Below are 23,325 nucleotides of genomic sequence, written 5' to 3' on the forward strand. Positions count from 1 at the left end.
CATTTTGTTTTTCCTCCCAAGGACAAAGGACAATGAGGAGCGCGGAGACTCCGGCACTTACCCGGCGAAGAGCAGCCCGCTGGCCGGCACCGGGGGCCCCGAGGACGGGGCGCTGCTTCCCTGCTCGCCCTGCCCGCGGCCAAGGGCGGCCCCGCGCCCGCCCGGCGAGGGAGCGGCGCGAGCAGCGCTCCGCAGCCCCGGCGCCATTGCTGCCTGCCCGTCGCAGCTCCTCTCGGCAGCCCCGCTCGCCGCCCTCCGCAGCCCCGGAGCCCCCAGAGTGCCGGGCCCAACTTGGCCCTCGAGCGCGGCACCCGGGGCGCCGGCCGGGTGTCCCCGGAGCGAGCGGCGGGGAGCGCGCCCGGGAGCCGTGCGGGAGCCGCGGCTGCTCCCCGGCCATCTTGTGCCGTGTGTGTGAGGGAGCCTCCGCCGTCTCCTCTCAACTCCTTCCTCCCCTCCCCCCGCACAACATGGCCGCCCGCTCGCTCCTCACTGCGGCGGGGAAGGGGCGGCCCCGCGCGCGCGCCCCGCCCCTCCCCGCGCGCCGCTCCGCTTCGCCCCGCCCTCGTCTGCGCGCGCGCGCCGCGGCCGCGGCCTCCTATTGGCCCGCGTTTCCCGCCTCGGCCGCTCCGCATTGGCTGCCGCCGCCTCCCCGCGCGCGGCCGCAGCCACCGCCCCTCAGGGGGAGGCGGGAGCCGGAGCGGGAGCAGCCGCCGTCCCCTCCCAGTCCCACCTGGCCGGGCCGAGCCCACCTCCGCCCGCCCCAGCCTAGCCCTGACCCCGCTCGGTCCGAGCGCCGCCTTCTCTGGCAGACCCTTCTCCAGACATCTCTTCATACCCTCGCCTGCCTGCCCTGATACACAGCGGGGTTCACCCCCCCTGAGGTGGCTGCTGGCGCCCCGCATGTCGCGGCCCCGCTTGCTGCCATTCCACAAACAACACCTCTGTTCTCATCAGCCCTTGACATGGCCTGGCCCAGAGGCAGCTCACCCCCCAGAGAGCGGGGCCACAAACCCCTCTACTCTGATCCGGGTACACACCCTGTGTTGTGCACCCTCAGCTCCTGAGGGACGGAGCCACAACAACCCCACACCCGCCCCTCTGACACATCACTCCCAGCCCTCGTTACCGCTGCTCAGAAACAGCACAGACACCCAAATAAAACTGGGTGTCCTGCTTTTTTTAGCCAACACCATAGAAACTGTCTGGCGTGCCAACCTCACCAGGACACTGTCTCCTATTTTGACTACAGCCATGGAAACCACTTCAGATATCAGCAGGAAGGAAGGGCATCCCCCCCATTCTTGGTCACCACCATCAGTGCTGTCCCCAGCCCCAGCTATGGTGTTCCTGTGCGAGAAGCACACCCAGCAAACATGACTATAATTATTATTTACGTATTTCAGCAGTCACTTTAAATTATACACATGCCTTTACCTTCTTTCATTTGCCCAATTTGCTCCATTAAAACCAGAAATTTTCCCATTCTTCCTTTTTCATACTAACAATGTGAGTAGTTATGGCAGAATTAAACCCACAATGCTTCAAGTGATTATGGAAGGTCTCAGGAGCCAGTCTGGCTCTTGAAATCACATAGTCAGACTTTTAGCAGCTCTCTCCTCAGCTGGGTCCTGGAAAAGCCTCAAGGAGGTGGTCAGCTGAACAGAATCAATCACTATGACTTTGAGCCGAGAGATGTATTTCCTTTCAAAATACAGAGAAAAGCTGACCTTGTGTATAGGATAGCAGGGGATATCTACTGCTTGTAGACAGTGGGATAAGGTGTTACCATCTTCAAAGGCGAGATGGTGGAGGCCCACATAAAGGTACCACAGCATGGGAGCCTCCAGCCAAGAAATCAGTGGTGGAACAAAACAGCAGATGCAGCTTCTCACTGAAAAAGGGCAAAAGGCCTTTTTTTTTCCCCTCACAAGAAAAAGAATTGAAGTTTTGGTCTACAGAGACTATGGAGAGCAGGAGACCTGTTCTGCAACTTCATTGCTATTCAGATTCCTGCAAAAGCTAATCCTCTTGCTCTCAGTGGAAGTGCTCACACGTATGTAAAGGTGCTCGCGTGGACAGAATCCAGATGTTGTCCTCCTTGGAAAACCACCAACAGTGAAAACAAGGGGGAAGGCAGGAACTAGATAAAAGCAGGGTGCAGCAACAGCACTTCTACTGATGTCAGCATTTTCAGCTGACCCTGCAAGGTACAACTTCATAGCACGGACCAAGATTTGGAATTCCATGTAAAATTTCCAGCCTTTCTATTGTTTCTCCACAGAACAGAAGTATATTTCTAGAAAAATATATAGAGTGTGATCACTTGCAATAAGCACATGAAAGAGGGAAAAGAGATCAGGCATTCTAGACATAATTGCACTTTGTAAGAGTAGTGTGATTCCAGTCAGGAGAGTTTAAGATTATAACCAAACAAGACCTAACCTGTGTGCTCAGACTGTTATCTGATTTTCTCTAACTATACCAGACTGTCTAGCATAAGAGATTGTTTCTCTTTAAAAAAATATATCCGTGTACATTTACAGACAGAAATGTTTTTGGAAGTGCCTTACTCCATTGCTGCTATGTGTAACCAAAAAATTACTGCAACTTAAATGTATTCAGTGATGCTCTTTTGCTTCCTGGCGCACCAAAGCCTAAAGCAGCTCCAGAAAACCTTACAGGAATATCCATGACCTCCTCTGTTTCTTGGCTCCAACCGAGTCGTATGGAGGTGAACACAAGTACACTCTCTCCAGAGCCATGGTTCTCCTCACACAGCTTTGCTGTTCCTTACCAGTAACAGTCTGTGTCCTTCTTCCTAATGCAACAGTGGAACAAAATTGTCACTCCTACTGCTTCTGCAGTTACCCCATTCTTTTTCTTCTAAATTCAGCATTTCTACACTGCAATTTCCTCCATGCAGTTCACTCCTCTTTCAGATGACATGCTTTCTTCCTTTGTGTATCATTAGACCAAATACTTCAGCCATGTTTTATGAACCACAGGTCTGATACTAGCAAGACAACTTAATGTTTCCATTACTAATTTGGGAACTATTTTCTGAGATTGCATCTGTGGCTGGAATTCCAGATAGAGGCACATAACCTCACTTTCTGGTATTCTATTTTCTTCTAGAACCCTTTTTCCCTCCTCCCCCAGCCCCAATGTTATTACCCTTTAGGGACAACATATAAAGGCACACTGATTTCACAGGGCACATCCCTTCCCTGCTTGCCCCAGCGTGTCCTCTGTGCCAGAGGATACCAAAAGGTTGGTGAAGCGGCTTGTTCTCCGTGACACACAGGGTGCAAGGGTAGCACACAACTCTCTAGAGACACAAATATAGTGGAAAGGCAAACACTGGACAAAAGAGTTAAGTATTGTATCTGCCTTTTGAAGTGGAAAACAGGAGTCTAAGCAAGACTGAGAGATGTGCAGTGTCACCAAGCTTTTCTTCAACCAAAACTCTCACTTTCCAGGAGAAATCAGGCCCTAAATCAAACAGAATAGTTTAGATTGCTTCGACAGAGACGATGCAAACAGGACATCAAACGCCCTTTGAGCACAGTGAGCTATTTGTGGGAGGCATTTAACTTCCTGCAAACTTTGTGTTCAAAATTGTCTCTGTCCCAAATCATGTAGAGCTCTATTTTGAGTTTTTGTATGTAACGTGTTAACATGTTGGTCAAACAAACAAACAAGCTGGGCTTCTTTTTTCTCCTGTTTCCTTCCTCAATAATTAACTATCAAAATCACAGTAACTGCACAGGTGGATACAAATTTGCCTTCTAAGCATGGAGCCACCTTCCCTGTGGGACTGGTGGAGATGATTATGGTGTATTGATCCCAGCCAAAGCTTTTTCCTCCTGTCACAAGACAAGCAACAAACTCAGCAGCAGCAAGGATAAAACTGAGCTCTAGCAATGAACTCATGCTGTTCATTCTGCTAGGGGCCTGGAACTGGAATTCAAATCCAGACTTTTGCTCCAGCCAGTAATGAATAATTGCAAACACATCTACACACATAGAGAGAACTTCTACATATGCCCTTTTTGTTCCTAGGATTTAACACTGGAAACTGAGATTATGTTAATATGGAGGGCTTGCTGGCACTTTTATGGGGCTCATGTTCAGAATGATGAACCTTGTGTGCAGCAAGAAAAAGATTTATTACCATGAGTAATTAGAAACAAATTCTTATCAGTGTCATAAACATATGGTAAAGAAAAAATCTTTCAGTCTAAGCCAAACTTTAGTGTTTTTTTCAGTTTATTCAAAATGAAGCTACTTTAACCAAGATTCAGCTCTTTTTATTCCTGTTTTCAAAGAAAAATAAGTTATTAATAAAAAGTATAATGACTAAATGGAAGTCAAAAAAGGATTCAATGTATTCTGTGGGATTTAATGATCTCTCCTAAGCAAATTTTTAACTTGTTGGTCACAATGCATCAAAGAATCAGTTCTGTTCCTGTACATGTGATCTTGTGGCCTGAGCTCAAATTTTAGATCTACCAGCTTCTTAACAACTGACCCGCATTGCTGTTTTAGTTTTGCATGAGTTCCTGTGTGCAATAAGACAAATGACAGAACAGCAACTATTGTTTGGTGAGAGGATTGATTATCACACTTTATATTAACTTGACTAAGGAATGTACACACATTTTTTGGGGGGGGAAATCGAGTCCACTTTTTTAAGGAGGTTTGAAACTTTAAGTTCTTTGTTGTTATTACAGATCATCTTCAAAGTATCCCTTGTTGCCATCTTAACTGTAAGAAAGAGATCATCTCAGTCAAGGTATTTATGCTGTATTTGGTCAACATCTAACACACAGTTACTGCCTTAAATGGCAGCCTTAGAGGTGTAAGAAAAGTCAGAAAGACACAGTAGTCCTTATTTTGATGATATCTTCCGAGACTTTTAAACTCCAGACTGTTTCAAACTTAAAGAATAGGGGTGATTGGAATATGTTTAATTGCTTCTTAATGTAAATCATTGTTCTTGGAACAACAAATCTGTTTCTTCACCCCCCCCTTTTTTTAAACCCTGCTACTTGTATGCAGTGATATGTTTTTTCAAGGTCAGCTTTTAGGTAACAAACTGTTCTGCTTGCCTTGAAAAACTTTTATAAGAGGACTGGGACATGGTAGAAAAAACACTTGACTATTTTGCCTGTACCTACTTAGACACAGGAATTGATAAAAGTGTTAACGAGGTATTACATGTCTCCTCACTCAAAAAAGAATGATGCAACTTTGCTCATTACTGAAATCAGCTCTGAAAGCAAATAAGAAACTAAAGTGCACCTTCCCAGGGATTGCAGTGCCGGTGGGTACAGCATGAAAAGGCAGGTGCTGTGACCTGACTTACACACGTTAACTGCTCTGCACTGATGAAATTCGCTGCTTGGAAACTTGCAGGACTGGAAACATGCAAGGATTAGTAACAGTGGTAGGCTTTAAAATCACTTTAAAAGGTAGAAGCTGCAAGCAGTGTTCTTTATCTCACCATCTTGGCTGTAAACAACGGTCTGAAGAGTTACAGGAGTGTTCTGTGGTCATTGTTTTATCAAGAGTCTGTTAAAAAAAAAAAAAAAGCATTGGCACGATTAAGAGAGTCATACCCAATCTTGTGTTTCAAAATAAAGACACTGTTCTCCCATTTTTCAATATGCCACAGAATTGTTACGAAAGGAGTCAGAATATTTCATAGCTTTTAAGCCAAATCTTCAGAATATTTGGATTTCAAATGTAGTTGTGAAATTACATTTTTAGTATAGACAATGAAATTAATAATTTAATTTTTAAACTCAGATATTTGAAATTCTAACATGATTACTTCCTTATGCACATTTAAAGCTCATTTTCCAAAGGCATTTACCTGTCCATCCTTGAAATTTATTTGCTGCAAACATGAGCCAGTAAAGCTTGATTGCTTAAGTGTTTGAGGAGTATGATCAGAAAAGGGAAAACAGGCTTAGCACAAATATGTGTTAACAATTACAGTCAAGGACAAAAAAAATTTCCCAACTATAAGCTCTAGTTTTCATTTTCTACCAACTCTCCATTTGAGTTCTAGTGGAGACTTTGGAAAGTTTAGATGATGAGCATAACAACAACTATACTTTCTTGGTAAATCTCCTTGGAGTTTTGGAAACAAAGGGCTTCATACTAGCTTTGGAAACATGATGAATTTCACTCAAATCGAACAAGATGAATTACAGCTACTCTAGAATGAAAAGAAAAACAGCCCAGGCCTCCAAAACCACAAATATAGAACTGGGATTTTTATTTCAAGCAAGTTTCAAGCCTGTTTCCATAATGATCTTCATTCCTGTCTCCTGTGTGCAGGGAGCACTGTAGGGCATTTATCGATTGCTCTATAAGAGTTGACAAAATGATGCATTATTCAGCAAATTGCCACATGCAGGGAAAAGAAACTGTACCTTTTCTTCTGAAATCTTACAGGCATATAATTTTTTTATTTTTATAGACAGTCTGAGAAAGCCCTGAATCACCCTGTTGTAATGCACCATATATATAAAAGACCCCTTACATTACTAACTCAAAACAAACTTCTTCATATTTGTCAATACTTGTTAGATGTGGGGTCCAGTCAATTTTTGCTGTAGTGATTCACCACACACTTAGATTAGAATGCCACCTGAAAAGAAATAGCTCCTGTGTCAGGCTCATGTTTCCCATGAGCGTTTATATTTTCTTCCTGCAGTTAATTCACTATAAACTGGCTCCTGACAGAGCTTTACCCAGCTGGGAGAGCTCATCAGCCCAGGGACTAGAGCAGATCTGGACATGTCAGCCACCTAAACTCCAGATTTAGCAGCTTTAACTGTTGCAGGAAGGAGATTTACATGCTGAAACAAATACTCTCTCTCTCTCTGACCAAGCCATTAACAGTGACAATCTTGTCTCAGCTTAAAACCATTCACAGCTCACTTTTTTAAAAAAAAAATTTAGTAACAGATTACTATTAGACAGTGAGCTGGGAGAAAACGTAAGCAGTCCAAGAAAACGCTGTTGGTACAGTCCTGTCACAAAATGAGGTCAATGGCTCTTTGTGCAATTAAAGCAGCAGAGGAAATGCAAGATGACTTGGGTGAGACATCCACAGCACTTAATCACCACCTGAAAAATGTGACTGCCACCTTCATGGCCATTTCACCCAGTGGAAGACCCCAACAGGGTTCTACAGGCCCAGAATTGACTTATTCTCTTCTAGATTTAATAATGCATCTAAAAAGAAGCTATCACCTCTGTCTACAAATGTGTCTTGGATTAAGGTCTAGAAACATTGAATTTAATGACAAAAGCTGAGATTTTGATCTCTTCTTGGTACTCCAAACACATGGGTCTTAAGTTATGCGCCTGTGCCTTTAATTCATCACTGAATAATTACATTTAGGTCAGTGGAATCACTCCAGGTTTTTCTTGGTGTGCCTAAAGTGAATGTTGTCCTAAGGATTTGGAAGCATATGAAGTGAATTTAGGAATGAACATGTATGTCAGTAGTTGGAAAATGCAACTGAAATTACCTATCCCAGTCTGTAGAAGGAAAGAGAACGTGAAGCAGAGGTCTAAATTTCAAGAGTAAAAGCAAGTCTGTAGCTTTGAACATGTAGGTATAATTGCATCAGCATTCCCTGTATTTTTCCCAACATTTCTTCTTCTTTCCTATTTTTAATAATAATGGCAAAAGGAATAATATAAATTTAAGTTGTCCTGGGTACTTCATCTCTTACTCATCTCCTTCAGTAAAATTTTAAAACCTTTCCATAAAACAGAATATTGACTATGAAGAGACCAAATGTTAGATTCAAGTGGAAGGAAGTAGGTCAAAATAAAATGCACTTAACTGAGAAACTATCTCAAATTTTCTTGTAATGTGCCCACATGCTACTGGTACTACACAGCGCATTTGAATACTCTAATATAGTGTGTAAGACAAAGGAAATCATAGAACACTTTGGGGTGGAAAAATGCATGGGAGACATAAGTTTCTTGGTGTAGGAGTTGGTCAAATGTTTGAATAATTTAGAATCATAACATGCACAAAAATGAAACACTGTAACTTTAATAACCGGCTTTTTTTTTCCCCTCAAACTCCAATTATTAGGATATTGTGCTCCAGGCAGCACATCAGGTGCTGATAATGAACATTCAGAGACAGGACTTTTGCTGTACGAAAGAAAAGTGTTCTGCTCAAAAGATTAATAAAGGATTATCTTCTTGTGTATACATATATATACACACACTGAACAGAATGAAAATTGGAACCAAAAATGAAGTTGAAGTCTACTCAGCTGTTGTTAATAAAATGGAATTAAGTTTAGGAGAAAACATAACCTAATTAGGACATTATGAAAGGCACATTAGTATATGCTGGAAAAGTAATTTTTATATATGAAAACTATTTTATGCTTTATATTATCTGTATAATACACAGTGTTACACAAACAAACCAAGGATGTACATGAAGTTCACAGTAACGCTCTTTACTATATATACTGCTATATGTGATCAGTGCACGCTGCATTCATGTTACATTTGACCTGCAGATGTAATGTAACCTCAGCAGAGTACAAGAGGGCAATCAAGAAAATAATGATCTTGGGGTGGCAAAGAGGTTTCTCTACATTGCTTTTCTGTCATGAAGGAATCACTGTCTCACAGAAATCTTTTCAGGTGGCAGGCTTGAAAAGGAAACACCTTCACACCCAGAGCGAGGAGATCAGAAACCTTGCAAAATTCAACTGCAGCTAATGTGGAGGAATCGGACTTAGTCTTGGTTTTAAATATGACTGATATTCCTTGCAAACTTAGTTGGGATTTGAATCCATGGCTGGAAGTTATCAAGTCTTTCGTGAGCAGCTGAAATAACGATGGCTGCTTTCCTCAGAGTAGGCAGCCACACACCCAACTGTGCTGCACTGCTGCAGCATTCCTGATCCTGTGCCATATTCCAGCAGAGGCTGTGATATTCCTGAGCTACACTTTACTGACCAGTCAAGGAAAGTGAGCAGAGACCCTTTGCACTAATTTTGTAGTTCGTCCTTTAGCAGATGCACTAATTCATTTCTATAACCTGCAGCCTCCCCCAAAGTGCAGAAACTCCAGAAGTGAAATTTATTGAAGCTGAACATCAGATCAAAAGCTTCAGGCCTCTTGCAGCACGATTTCATTAGCTCTGCCTCCTCAAGAAGTCAGAAAAAAAATACAGCTACATGAAAAATAAATGAGCAGCTCTTTCTGACTCTGAAACCAGAAAATAATGACATGAAACCAGAATCAAATGCAGCACTATCACTTGTATTTCCAAATGCCAGCATTAATTCTCTCTCGCAGCTCCCAGAGACTTGTTAAACAAATGAGCCCTATAATGTATTTTGCAAGTGAAAGGTCCTGGAGTGGAAGAAGTCAACTCCAATACAGAAGGCCCTTAACAGAAACACTGCAGTTTGCTCTAGGAGTTTTGGACCAAAGGGTATCTGCCTGACCTCTCTCCTGCCACAATCCCTGTTTTCTCCTTTGATCAAACAAGCAGTTCTGCAGCACTAGCAATAATCTGGGCTTTTAGATTAAAACTAGTATCTCAAAACCTGGAAGTCAAGTCGGCTCATGCAAATCACAAAGGGCTGGTTTTGTGTGTGCACAGACCAGTCAGGTATCTTTTTATACCAGAGAAAAATTCTCTATTTAAAACATGCCTGATGAACTGCATTTTCCCTGCACACTTGGGCCATGCCCGGGATACTGAGTGCTCAGCCACGCTGTCATCCTGATTATCCTCCCTATGCCCTTAGGGGCATTTTCGGAGCCAATTTACACCTCTAATATTTTTTTCTCTCCTGGATAGAGACTTGATTTTGCTTGCACATTGTAATCCCTTCAAAAGAACTTTTCCCTTTTCCCCCTAGTTTTCCTCACTTGTTGTTATTACTTTTTTTCCCCTTAAGTTTAAAAATTAAAGCCTTTGGACTGAAAGAGGGTGAAGGAAGAATGAAGAAGCTTCAAACCAAGGAGAAAAACCTTAAAATCCGAATTTCCATGAACAGCACAACATGTCTCCTCCCGCTGCATTAATGCCGCCTCACGAAATGGCGACGGCCTCTGCAGGCAGCTTCCTAAGAACACCCACGGCTCCTCGGGAAAACAGAAATGCAATTTTTTTTTTTTTTTCCCCCCTAAAGCTTTCATTTTTCTCTCTTTACATTCAGCCCCTTAGTGACTGCCCAGAGCCCTCTGCAAAGCCATAAACTGACGTGGAGCTTTTGGATACCCCCGGGATTCTCCCCCGCCCTGGCGTGGGGCCCGTGGGTGTGTGGGGCTGTGGGGTCGAGCGCCTGGACACTGATAAATAAATATCAGCACAAATAAATGTGCTGATTCAGCCACTATCGCCACGTTCTTGCGTTTCCAGAATTTTCTCCCTCCGCTTCCCAAATATAAAGGGACTTTTTGTGCTGAACACCGAGCCGGGAGCACTGACGGGCTCGGTGCAGGGCGCCATGTGGTATTTGGTTTCTCTACAGTTCATGTTTTTATAATGAAGGGGGAAGGGAAGGAAGGGAGCTGCTCCTACCAGCATGCCAATAATCTGTTGCAAAGGACTGGAGCTCTCAGAGCCAATTAGTCCTCCAGTTAACCATTTACCTGCTGAAATAAATCCAGTCCTAGGCACGGAATCAGCAGGATTCGAGACAGAAAAGCCTGTGTGGGTACGCAGGGCATTGAGCTCGTGCAGATTTGTGCCCAGATGCAATTTGCTACACTTTAATACTAAGTGCTTTTGGTACACAAACTGGCCACTGAAACTTCCTTGGGTCACAGTATGCAAAGGTGGGACAGCTATATCCAGAACACATATACCACACAATTTTTCAAAGATGGATCAGAATCTATGCCAGCCTGTGGTGGAACCATGAAAGCCACCCACAGGAGCTGCATTTCCCATATGGATATCAGGTGGGGACAAGTCTCTGCCACAGGAATGGTAAATCCATGGTGAGGTCGGAAGAGCCAAGATGCTGCCCTGGCAGAGAAGGGTGGATGTGTCACTGCAACATCTCCCAGCAATGCTGCTGTGGATGGAAAAATACCATTAAGGTGGGACAAACTTCAGGAAAGCAACACCAGAGTCTGTCTCCCTCTAAACGTGATGTCTCCATCATCCAGACACAAAGCCATGCTTTGGACCTCCCTGCACCAGTCTTGTTTTTCCAACCCCTTAACCGCATCAGAATGAGACCAAAAAAATTACTTCTTTTTATATTCTGCAGTTTAATTTGTCATAAGCTTTTAATGCCTCAGGCAGTCTAGCTCATGGCTTGTTGTGCACCATTGAACAAGCCAGAGAAGAAGACACACAGAGAATTCTCATCCTCCATCTTTTTCTCTGGGGGCAAGTCTGAACACGGCCAGAGAGCCCAGACAAATTAGTCCTAATGCACAGCAACAGTAACATGCTCCTGCTTGACCCAGAGGGTTGATAAACCTATTTTTGTCCTCCTTTTTTATCCCATGACGTACCAGTGAATATTGGATCAGACTCCCAGGGATGCCAGAAGAACCAGCAAAGTTTGCACAGCAAAATGGAGTGCCCAGTGTAGCAGAAGCAGGCTCTGCACCCCAGCTCAGCAGCCCTGGCAAGCAGCAGAGTTTATTTGCTTGGGAGGGGCTGTACTAGTGCGGCATATCTGCTTCCAGCCCGAGCAAGTACTGCAGTGCACATGAAAGGCATATTCTGACATCACTACCCTCTCTAATGGACAAAAATGAAGTCAAACTTCTCTGCTTGCCATGGAGAAAATCCAGTGCCCATGGAAGTTGCGTGCTGCCCCACTTGAAGGGCTACAGCAAGACTGACACTGTAACACATCTCACTTTTAAGCTCCAAGAAGGATTCCGACTACATTAAAGTATAACTTTACATTCAAATTAAAAACACCGGGAGCGTGGGTGGAAACGTAATGGTAAAAACCCAGCAGATTATTTAGGCATGTGAGCTGTCAGAGCTCTGGCAATACAAGAGATCTCTTGTTCCTGCTGCCTCCCACAGCTGCATTCACTAAATATATCCTGGGCTGAGAGCTGCATTTCTCCACCCCTTCCTCAGCCCAATCCCCTTTGCACAAACACCACCCAGATCCCTTGGGACAGGCAGTGAGGCAGCAGCAATGCCCTAGTTACAGACAGCACGAAGGACAGAAGGGACTAATCATGCCTGCAACCAGGTGAAATTGTAACATCCACAGCTTTTTTTGGAGAGGGAGTGCATGCAGCTGATCCGTATTTAACTTAAAAATAGAGTCGTTTGTTCTCCATAAGGATACACCCCATTCATATGACAGAATCAGTTACTGGAAGTTATTCCCATCAGACGATTTTCAATAGCTTATGGAAAAAAAAATTGCCATCTCAGAGCAAATTCAAGCAGAAGAATGGCCACCTCTGTAAAAAAAATAAACAAACAAAAAAAACCCCGAAAACAACAACAACTAAAAATAAAAATCAAGCTGGCAGATGGGGAGGTGAGCAGTGGTCTACAGTGCCTTGGGGACTATGAGGCTCACAGAGAGCAACCTGTTTTACCTCTGTGGCAGTTGCCTGATCATACATCCACCTCAGGGGGGAAAAAATCCACACCACTGAATTTCCTTAGGACTAAGGTTTGTTCCCCCATGACCTCCAGTGTGCTCTTCACATTTCTCCCATCTTCCCTTTGCATCCTTTTCTCGCAAGGACACATTCTTTGGCTCAGCACAACAGAACCTTGGTCCCAACCACAGCCTTGAGACACTGCTGCAGTCACAGCAACAAAGAGGGGGAAGAGCTGCCCCTTCTGATAGAATGAATTCTATAGTGGATCAAATTGTGGCAGAAAAAAAAAAAGTCATCTTGGTGTCTTTCCTTAAGCTGTGAGCCAGCAGGGATTTTGACCTTCCTGGTCCCTGCTGCTTCCTTTCCTCACAGGTCCCCGTTTCTTCAACACCTCCAGTTCCACTAGCAGCAAAGCAAATTTGACAGAATCTCGTTAATTTTTCAAGCTTTCTCATTTTAGAAGTTAGTGGGAGCAGACTGTATCTTGCAATCGAACCTCACAGGAGGGAGAATCAAATATCTCATGCATGACCTTAATCCTTAGGATTTTGCAGTTAGTTGCTCTTGTAATCTCAATACCCAGAGCTTATTACACATTCAAAACATATCTATAGCCCTAGAACATTTTGCAACAAAAGGAACCCAAATTCATTTTGATATAATTATTCAGTCACACCAGTCACATGCTTGCTGTGGAATAAATATAAATACTGGGCCTTTGGGAATAACTGGCAGACTTAAAAGTGTAAAAAAACCCCAAACCCAAGAAGGAAATAATCTATTATATAAGGAAAAAAGATCAGGTTTAGATGTCAAATTGCAGTCGAGGAAAATGGCAAATTATGTATGAAGAGTCTTTTGTAATTTTTTTCTGTCTGCAAACCAAAGAACTGAAACTCATACTTAAGCATCTACGTAAAGTAAGGAGTTTATTTTCAAAGGTAGGAATATCATTTGAGGCATTTAAACCCCCTTGAAATCAGATAATTCATTCACCAAATGGCCACAGGTCCCTAAGCTTAGATTGTTGAAAGCTAAAAAAAGTTTAGAAAATTATGCTGTGGTTTTTGTGTCTTTCCTGAACATTCTTTCCTTCTCTGCTTTTCTTGCCTTCTTAAAACAAAATGTTCTTAAACACTGTTCTAATTTTGTAGTTGGAAATTGTCACTCTTTTAATTAGGGATGTTGCTGTACAAGAGCTACACTGGCTGTACTGGAAACCAGCCCCGTTCGCTGGAGACAGACCTGGGTTTGCCTGCTCTGATCTCTAAGGTCTGCGGGATCCTGTGGATTTCAGGGCACACGTAGGAAGATGCAGTCCCATCTCTGTGCTTTTAAGAAGGAAATACAAAATGTGAAACCAGATGTTAAACCTGAGCCACAGAGGAGCAGGGGGATCGTGAGTTACCTTCAACAGAAGGTAACCTGCAGTTCTAAAAACAAAGGCATAAGGAGCTGGGATAGAAGGTTTCATTTCTCAAACAAGGCAGCGACTCACCCACATTCCTAAGTGTGCAAACAAGGGAGGCAAACCCTCCTCCTGGCAGACCAGATCCTCTGCATTTTACTGTGTAGAGCAAATCCCAAGCAGAGGCAAGCTGTGGTGGTGGTGTGTTATAGCAGACACAGCACACGGCAAATTTTGGAAAGGGACCCTCCTTTGTGCACCTCTGCGTTTATATGTGCCTATTTGAAAAAATTAAAGAGTTCAGAAGTTCCGCTTTTCACTTCTGAAAACACAATGAAAAGGAAAAGGGCTACTACTAGCAGTCGGTTTTCAAGAGCCAAACTCATCTTTTCTTAGATACCAAGGTTTTCTAAGATTGCTAAGAGGCAGTAGGTTACTTTAAAAAAATAAAACAATCCAAGGACAGATAAGAAAAGGCAAAAAGTTCACTGAACAGAGAGCTAAGCGCTGTGTAGTGTGGATAAGGTGCTGTTTCTAATCATCAAGTTATCCATACGGGAAAATCCGACATAGGGATACGGAAACTCACCATCCTGAATGTCTGCTCAGTCATTCCCATCACACAAGGCACACTTCACTGATGGAGGACAAACATATTCCAGGTGACAGATGGCACATAGCCAGGCTGCTACATGCCCAACTCCACCCTTCCTGCATGGCTCTCCGGGAGGTGGGGAACACTGTGCAGGTCCCCAGATGGTCACGGCATCAACTGAGCTGCTGGGTGGCAGCAGTGGAGCCCTCAGCACCAGGGGTGAGGAGGAGGTGGTGGAAAGGCTGGATGTGAGAAAACAGGACCAAAAGGAGCCCAGAAAGCAAAGAACATTGCTAATTTGCAAGAGAAACTGCAGGAAACCAGTATCTTTAAACTGTAAACCTCAGAGAGGTTGTGGTTAGGAGACACATGTTGCAGGGTGACAGGGCTGCTGGGAGAGCTATGCCTGTGCCCAGGAGAGACACCTCAAAGCCACCATGCATGTGGAGCCCCTCAAGGAGCAGTGCTGGGTAGGTGGTCCCTCTGTAGCTGTGCCAGGGCTCTGCTGAGTGAGGTTTGTTCATCTGTGTGATGAAGGATGTGAGACTGAGAGCACAAAATTCCCCTTGGGCTTCATACTTCATGAAGCAGAATTAAGGCTGATGCTCAGTGTGTTCCACTTTATATCAAATTTTTCAATTCTCACATTTCCACACCCCCAAATAACATGTTTATTCATACTCTTGAAGGTGCCTGGAGCTGCTGCAGAAGGCAAGTGTCAGCAGAGGGGGGTAGGGGGAACACACACTTGTTTGCTTAACAATTACCAGTGTAGGTTTGGCTGCTGGTGCAGGGAGAGTCCTTGACAGCACGGGCTGCTAGAAGGAACACAGAGCTCTCTTATTAATGGAAGTATCAAGCCCCACACAGATAAAATAAGCTATCCTGGAGCTGAAGCCATGTCGAGACATCATGGAAACGCCTGTTCCAGCCATGCTGCCAAGCGCCAGCGAGCAGGGACAGCACACAGACCTGCTCCTCCGTGCTGCTGCAGATTCTGCCTGTGGCATTTGAAATATTTCAGATATTTCAGACAACCCTCGGCAGCCTGTCAGGACTCCAGAGTTTACATTAAAAAAAATAATCTGCTTATCAAATTGCAGAACAACAGCAATCCATCTAGTTTATTGGATAGAAACAACAAGAGCGGGGGAGGATTTTGCTGACAGTATTTCTGCCCAATTCAACATGCTGCCTTGATTAAGTGCCAGTTAGGATCAGTGCAACAGCAAACAAACATCATGAGCTCGTTACATTTCCTTGTGCAAAGGAAGAGAAACCATCACAGGAGATGGACTCCACACATATTATTATTATTATCACTGAACATTTTGGCTGGCTCATGCTGTTTGGAAAGCCCAGCTCTGCCAGTCTGCTTGAGAAAATCAGCATTTGTCCCCAGCTTTCGGCATGAAAACACAACTCAAATCCCTTTTCGGGGAACAAAGGTGCTTCCCAGGAGCCTGGCGTGCTGCCGGCATGCCGAGCGCGTAGCCAAGCAACGGCAGCCGGATTGGAGCTTGCGCCTCACCCGTGATGCTCCAGCCTCCACAAACAATTCTTGCCACGTAGACAAGACTCTGCAGGGTAATGGAAAATTACTGCAGGCTTTTTCTTAAAGGGCGAGAACCTCCGTTGGCGGAGAAGGTTGATCCTCAGTCCTGTTTCCCAGCGCGGCCCGGGGTCATTCTGTGTTTCCTGCGCAAGGTCTGCAGCGTGTCACCGCGCACCGGGGCATTAATACAGTGAAACAGCATTTGCGTGATATTTCGGCCTTCTGCAGTGATCGGAAGTGCAAAGCAGCGAGCTGGGCTGCAAGGAAAGCGAGGGAGCAGAGCAGCCAGAGCTGAACAATCGGCAGCGGCCGTTCTCGAGCTGCTTCAGACGCAGCTCAAACATGGCGACCTGAGCGTGGCGCAGTTAATACGAGCTGATGCCGAAATAATCCTCCTGCACTTGGCAGGCACAATGTTTTACTAACTGCCTGGCAAATTCCTGCCTGCAAGGCTCCTGGAAGAAAAAAAAACCCCACCTTTAAAGAAAGAGCAAACTTTGCTAGTTAGGCTGTTATCAGAGCAACAGCAGTTTTTACAAATTATGGCCAAGTTTACCTCCAGTTTCCGGTGTAAAAGAGAGTTTAGTTATTAAGACATCATTGTGCTTACCTAGCTTTAAATACCAAGCTAAAAAGCCACACAAATAGCTACAGCAGCACCAAACAGCCCGTTCAAGCCACTGCACTTTTGAAAATCAGAGATATACAGAATTACCAGTTGGGCAGGGCATCATCTGCCCCCTGGGTACACAGCCACAGGAGCTGCCTGGAAAGAGGGCACAGCACCAACCTGTGCTCTTTGCAGTGTTCCAAATTAGGTCCTGTATCCATTACAGGATTCATTTCATCTCCTGCAGGAACAAACCACACCACCTGTTCTGGGGGCACCCATGGGGAACCAGCTGTGTCCAGGCTGCAGCAAAAAGAGAAAGGCAAAGCTGCTCCTCTTGCATGCTCACTGCATGCAGCTCATGGTGGCCCTGGTGTGGCTCAGGATGCAGCTGTGCTATCTGCCCTCTCTGAAGCTGCCAGCAATTTCAGGTATTGTTTGCCAGACAGGTTCTAGGCCATCTCCTGCAGCAATGGGGCTTTTTTTCTTCCTGATGTTTTAACTCTCCTGCCCATTTTTTCTCAGATAAGCACCGGTTAAAGTCTCAACCCAAATCTTTTCACTTTGTTGTAGCCAGCAAATGAAAATTAAGCCCCTGCACCAGTCAGGGGATTTCTTTGTAACAGACACTTCCTCTCCCTTAAATAGAAACCTTTGTTGTGAAGCTGTTTTTATTGCAAGCCCCACAGGGAAAGTCATTACATTTAATAGAGGTTGACCTCATTTTCTAGTCCTCAATATTAAAACCTATAAGGGGGGAACGTAATTAGAAGCGGTGAGTTCTCAACAAAGATATACAGTACTTGTTGCTGCCTCCTTCTTACCTAAGGATTAATTTAATATGGCTTGGAAAGAGTAACTTGAAGCAGCTTTTGGCAGATAAGTGAACTCAAGTAAAATGCAAAGATCTGGTTTCCAAGAAGCCTTTTACAAGCTGTACAGAGAAATGAAATGAAACCCTTCAGGAGCACACAAGGCTTCCTGCTGAGCCTCCCTGGAATAGCTGCAAACCTGCATTCCGGTGAAAGCTAATCTCTGTCCGAGGATGGAGTTACATAAAGACATGAGGACTGCTGGTCAGGCATGGACCTGCCCACGTGGCAGCCTCTGCTGGGCTGGAGGGAAACGCTGGAATATTCTACTGCATTTCCAAGGCTGTGCTCTGAGGCAAAGAAAGTGAACGGGTTTGAGCTCAGTCAATGTGCGCAAGGGAGGGAATGCAAAGATGCCCTGGCTTTGTTAGCTTTGCTAATATGACATAGGTTTCCACACAGTGGACACTGTTGTCACAGGGCAATGGGTGAACACAGCACTGGCTACCACTAAATAAACACATTTTCCAAAGCAAGGCAGTGCAGGGCAGTGAGGAATGTCCTGTACCATGTCAGGGGCCTCACTGAGCCCAGCTGTGCTGGGGCTTTTTACCTTAACACAGCTTGAGCTTAAAACATCTGTTCATAGCCTGCTTTTCAAGTAACCCCTACACTTTTGCAAACTGTAGAAGATCGCTTGAAATACACATTTTGAATTCATTTTCCCAGCACTCCTGATATCCCCATTGTTTACCCACCTCCTGAGCATCCCTGGCATTCCCAGTGCTCTGGGTCCTGCTGGTGAGGTATCATCTCCCTGCTAAAACTTCTGCATTGCTATGAGAAACTCTCATTAGGTAAAAAGAAAAATTTCTTGTTGAAAGCCCCATGCTCCCTTTAATTTCCCTTTAGATTCTGTGGTTCGAACAAGAGTTTCTGCTTCAACAACACTCAGAACTTCCTTATTTCTGCACAGTTCCGCCCACTGCAAACAGCTGAGTTTAGCTCTGCTATAAACTCAGCTTTGGACTTGGTTTCTTGAAAAATCACATAAATGTTGGTGTCTCCAGCTGAAGAACTTTCACATGGCATTAAACAGCAACTTCTTTTCTGTAGCACCAGCTCTCCTGTGCCCACACCTGCAGTAGGTTTGCTCTGCTGCCTGTTTGCCCTGTGGTTTGTAGCACAACGTGCATTCCAACAGGAGAAAACAAAAAGGCAGCTCCGCCAAAAACATCATCAGAAACTCCTCGAAGCCCACAGCATGGTGGCTTAAAGCACCCAGCCTTTATTCCTCCTCCCTGGGAACTTATTTCCACTCCACAAAGGCAAAAGGGATCAGAGTCATGGAAAATGTGTGAGGAAGCTGAGAGCAGGACCACAGCAGCCTGGCACAGAGCTGGGTGGATGGGCTGTGGGGCTGGGAGGACACGTGGTGGCCAGCGGCTCTCCTCAGGGACAGAAGGAAACAGCACAAGTAAGACACCTTTACTGCTGCACCCTACATCCCTCCGCCCTCAGCAGGGCCAGGGTTATTCTGGTTTAGCTAGTTTTTCCTCATTCCTTTTAGATGTAGAGTGTTATTAAATCACACCTAACAATTTCCATCACACCTCAAGCAATTAACCCTGTCCCATGGCACCAGGGAAACCCTGGACAATGTCCTGGGACTCCCAAGAGCAATTTTGCCAGATGAAGAAGGTTGGGCTTTTTGCATTTATTTTTGGAGCAGTAAATTATTTTCAAAGAGCCTTTCTGTCAGGCTTGTCCCAGTATGAGCTGCCAAGTTGGCTCCTCCAGCAACATAGGCACCATTAGTAGGGCTGCCCTGTGCTGGAGTGGTGTCAGCACTTCCATTATAGCTCCTTTCCCCTGCTCCAGCCCTGTTATAAATGGGACACAAAAATCTAGTTCTGGCTGAAACCCTCAAGAACCAACATGGAAAACAGTCATCACCTTAACCTGATCCTTGCTAAACTTCATCTGTCCAGGGAGAGAAAGTGGAGATTTTCTCCCTCCCACACCTAAATCCTGAATTTTAAAATCCAGCTGTATCAGACTCAAATTACTCAGAGGAAATTTTTTTTAGGTTGGTTTTTTTTTTGTTAACTTATCCATGGTAAATGGAGAAGGGGAGAAGTGATCCTTTCCCTCCTCTGCCTTTTCCTTTTGCACTTTTCAAGTGTTTCAAGCCAAACACTTGATTAAAAGTTTTCCATTGTCAATCCTACTAATGAAGGCCACAGTTAACAGTCATCTTAATTGGGCACAAATCCATGGTAGTGTTAAGGGAAAAGATGGATGTCCTTCTCACCACCCCTGGTGACACGCAGCCACCCAGGGTGCTGGGGCAGGATTAATTTAGCTGACAACTCACCAGGAGCTTCCAGCCAGCTCAGCCCTGGCTAAAACCACCAGAGAGCAGAGCAGGGGCACTGCCAGGTTGGGAAACAGCAGCCAAGGCTTGAGGGAAGCAGGAGTGCTCATGGAAGATGTTTTTTAATAGCTGGCTTTTAGATCAGCTGCTGCTCAAGGAGAAAGCAGCTCCTCCTCTTGTGGAGATGCTTCTTATCAAGTGCTCTTGCCATCAATGAATTCATCCATCTTTTACCTTTTTTCTCTACTTTTCAGCTGGATCAGTTCCCTGAGCACACACAGAGTGGGGATGGGGGACTGGGACAGAGGAGTGAGTGCAATATGCTTCCTGCCAGTAGCATCAAGGATTCAGGTGGTGCACACGGACCCCAAAACAGCCCCCACAGCTCTGGGCTGGGGCAGTTTCTCTCTCCAAAGCCAGGACAAAGTGAATGCACTGCGAAATCAACAGGGGAAGAGAAAGAGCCCGTGGCTTACTCTGCATTGTCTTAATGCTGGAGTGAATGACTATCCAAGGGGCAGGTGTGTTAGAGGAACTACACGAAGAGGAACTACAGGAAGAGGAACTATAGGAGGGAGCCCACCAACTCTTTCACTCTTACAAAGAAGTTACGCCACTTGTGGTTTCAATATTTACACATTTTCTAAGCCCAGCGTGTATTTCTGTGTTACCCCAGAAAAGGCAAAGTTCAGAAACTGCTCAGGCTCCAGCCAACAGGAACTTGTTCTGGCATAGTGACATCTGCAACTCTGGACTTGCAGAGGGTGTTTAGGAGATGCAGAAGGTAGAGGTTCTGTGGAGTCTGGTGAGACAGCAGCCAGCTAGGCCCAGCCCAGCCCTGCCATCCTGCTTTCCTATGGGAACACTGTGCTGCACGATCTGACAGTGTCTCCTACAACACTTTAGGCTTGTTGCTGCACCCAGCCACACTTGAAAGACACATTTTAGAGCCAAAGAGAAGTTTCTATGGATCTCCTGGAAATTCATTCCCTCACTTGACCTCCAGACAGTCAGGATGGGAAGACTATGAGCACAGCCATCTGCCATCCCGCTGGGCTGGGCTGCACGTGCCTCTCAGCTGCTCACTGGTGTGCATGTCATCACATCACACACCCTCTGCTTGCTGTGGGTGTGGTGGGAGACATGGGGAGATTATTTTTGCAGTGGAGTCTGGTAATACAGGACACAAATTTGCAGCAAATGAGGCTTTACTTCCTGCTCATGGAGAATCATGTCCCACTTGTCTGGTTAGTTCTGGAGGAGTATGCCAGAGGATGCATATTCCTTCGCAGGACACACATAATGCCAATGTAGCACCCCCAGGTGCTAACACTTGTAAGGGGTAACTGTTATTTTGGCTGATGTTCTCCATCTCAAGTCTTTTAGAAGATGAGGAGGTCCCTCAGCAGGCTCAGTCAAACATTGGTATCCCAACCTTATCCTGCTGTTAGCATGGCTGTGGTGGTGACTGCCAGCACCATGGCTTTTCCTTTTCCACCCAGGAACCACAGTTTTCCTTGTGTCATCAAGTGCAATGCAGTGAGGCATTTGGCAAAGATCTTCCATGACTTGCACCTGGCTAAAATTTGAGTTGTCCTAGGAAGAATGACATGCTACCCTGTGTAAACAGAAACCCTTTCAGGGAGAAATAATGTCAATAGCAAATGGAGGTGAGAGGTTAAAGCAATGCTCAGAGGACACTGGGTTTCACAGGGATTTTGACTTCACCTCTGATGCTGAGGTTTGGCTCAGAGCTGGAATTTATTCCTTTTAAATATGTACCTAATGAGATCACTGACCTGCTGGGAGAGTTGCACCAGTTTCCACCCCTGATGTTCCAGCTTCTGTTAGAGGTTCCATCAGAGAGAAAGGCAGTCCCTCCTGACACATGTCTGGAGTCTGGCCCAGGGTGAGATATGGGACTGGTGTCTCCTCAGCTTCTCACCTGAGTGTGTAAGGGCAAGTCTTGCACAGGCACCTATGGAAACTGGGACCAAAGAGGTTGTACTGACCTCTCTTGAGAGGGGTTTGCCAGGAACTGGTTAATGCACACTGGTCCCATTTCCTTCTTCCATGTGGGTCTGGGACTTTTCCAGCCCCTAAACCTCTACCTGCTCCTGACTGGGGGAGATTTGCACAGACAGGTCCACACCTTGGTCCTGTTGTCACTGTGAAATGCTGAGGCTCTCTGTGTAGAAGTAACTAGGAAATACAGAAAGATTAAATCAATCCTGAAATGCCACTTCTCTGCCACAAACTCTGTGCTGAAAGCTGAGAGGTGAATATGGCTCTCCTAAGTGGAAAAATGAAACAAACCCTGTGGTTTTCCCATCTGTTTATCAGATTGAAGCATAAGTCATGGCTTTAACTTTTGTAGGCTTTCTTCTTTAAATACAGAAATATTCTATCAGTAAATAAAACTATTTCAGCAGTTGGGCATAAGCTGACTCCAAAGACTGTTGCAATTATGAGCTGTTGCAATTGTGAGTTAAGTTGTCATCTGGATTGTGCAATTTCCTACTGTTTGAGAGTATCCCAACAAAGAAAAAAAAACAAAAACAAAAAAAGAAATAATGAAACACGTTCTGTTTGCCTTATCAAATCAATAGCAGCAGACTTAAATCCCTCCTGTTCTGAGCCAAGGATAAAGCCCTGGCAAAATGAAAAAGGTCTGTCTGCTTGTCTAGTGATGCTTTCTGTCCAGCACCAACCACAACAGGGCACAAACATCTGGTGTACACCTACAGATACATAGGGAGAGGTCAGACCTGAAATGCAGCCAAAACCAACACAAAGTGTGAAAAGGAAACACATCTTTGCCATGTAGTGCTTTGTTTGCAGCAGTAAATTGGAAATGAATTCTCACTTAGGAATTAAGACATTCCTATTGCAAAGAAAAAAAAAAAGAAAAAGAAAGTAATTAGGAAGTCAAATGGAAGGGCTGCTAAAATCTGCCATACTTGCTCAGTGTGTTAACAGCCAGGAGAATTGAACTACATCAGATATTCAAATGGACAGGATGAAATGAAGCACAAAATTCGAGAGAAAGTACAACTAAGTTCCCACAGATCTGTTTGGGGATCCCAGAGGACAGAGGTAAGAGAGACCAATTTTACCACCCAGCAGGAGTGGCACAGTGTCCTTAAACCCTGAGCCTACTCAGTCAAACCCTAATCCACCTTAACACCCCACCACTTGTGCAGAACATTGCCCTTATCGGGGACTGGAGCTAAGTCACACACACACCCACACACATCCCCATTCCCAGCAAAGCACAGCCAAGGGCCCTCATGGACAGTGTTGAGGGGGAGTGATAGAAAGGCACCTCTCTTTTTTATACTGAGAGCAGCCCT

General features: G+C 45.0%; 1 protein-coding gene across 6 annotated transcripts in view; it reads right to left on the reverse strand.

Moving 5' to 3' along the window:
• The window catches only part of CHD2 (chromodomain helicase DNA binding protein 2), a 91,312-nt gene extending 69,442 nt beyond the window's left edge, over nucleotides 1–21,870 (reverse strand). Inside the window, exons 1-2 of one of the 6 annotated variants that reach the window (XM_027644501.1) lie at nucleotides 21,772–21,870; nucleotides 5,507–5,574 (exon numbers count right to left, since the gene is read on the reverse strand). The gene's annotated coding sequence lies outside the window, so the exon portion shown is untranslated. Of the gene's footprint in view, nucleotides 1–61; nucleotides 487–5,506; nucleotides 5,575–10,044; nucleotides 10,064–10,668; nucleotides 10,692–14,612; nucleotides 14,710–18,353; nucleotides 18,500–21,771 lie in introns of those variants that run through there. The other 5 variants (XM_027644499.1, XM_027644500.1, XM_027644503.1 and 2 more) reach the window with 5 other exon arrangements.
• Nucleotides 21,871–23,325: the final 1,455 nt, after the last annotated feature.

This window comes from Corapipo altera, unplaced genomic scaffold (assembly GCF_003945725.1).
Source record: "Corapipo altera isolate COAL_440 unplaced genomic scaffold, ASM394572v1 50, whole genome shotgun sequence".
NCBI lineage: Eukaryota > Metazoa > Chordata > Aves > Passeriformes > Pipridae > Corapipo > Corapipo altera.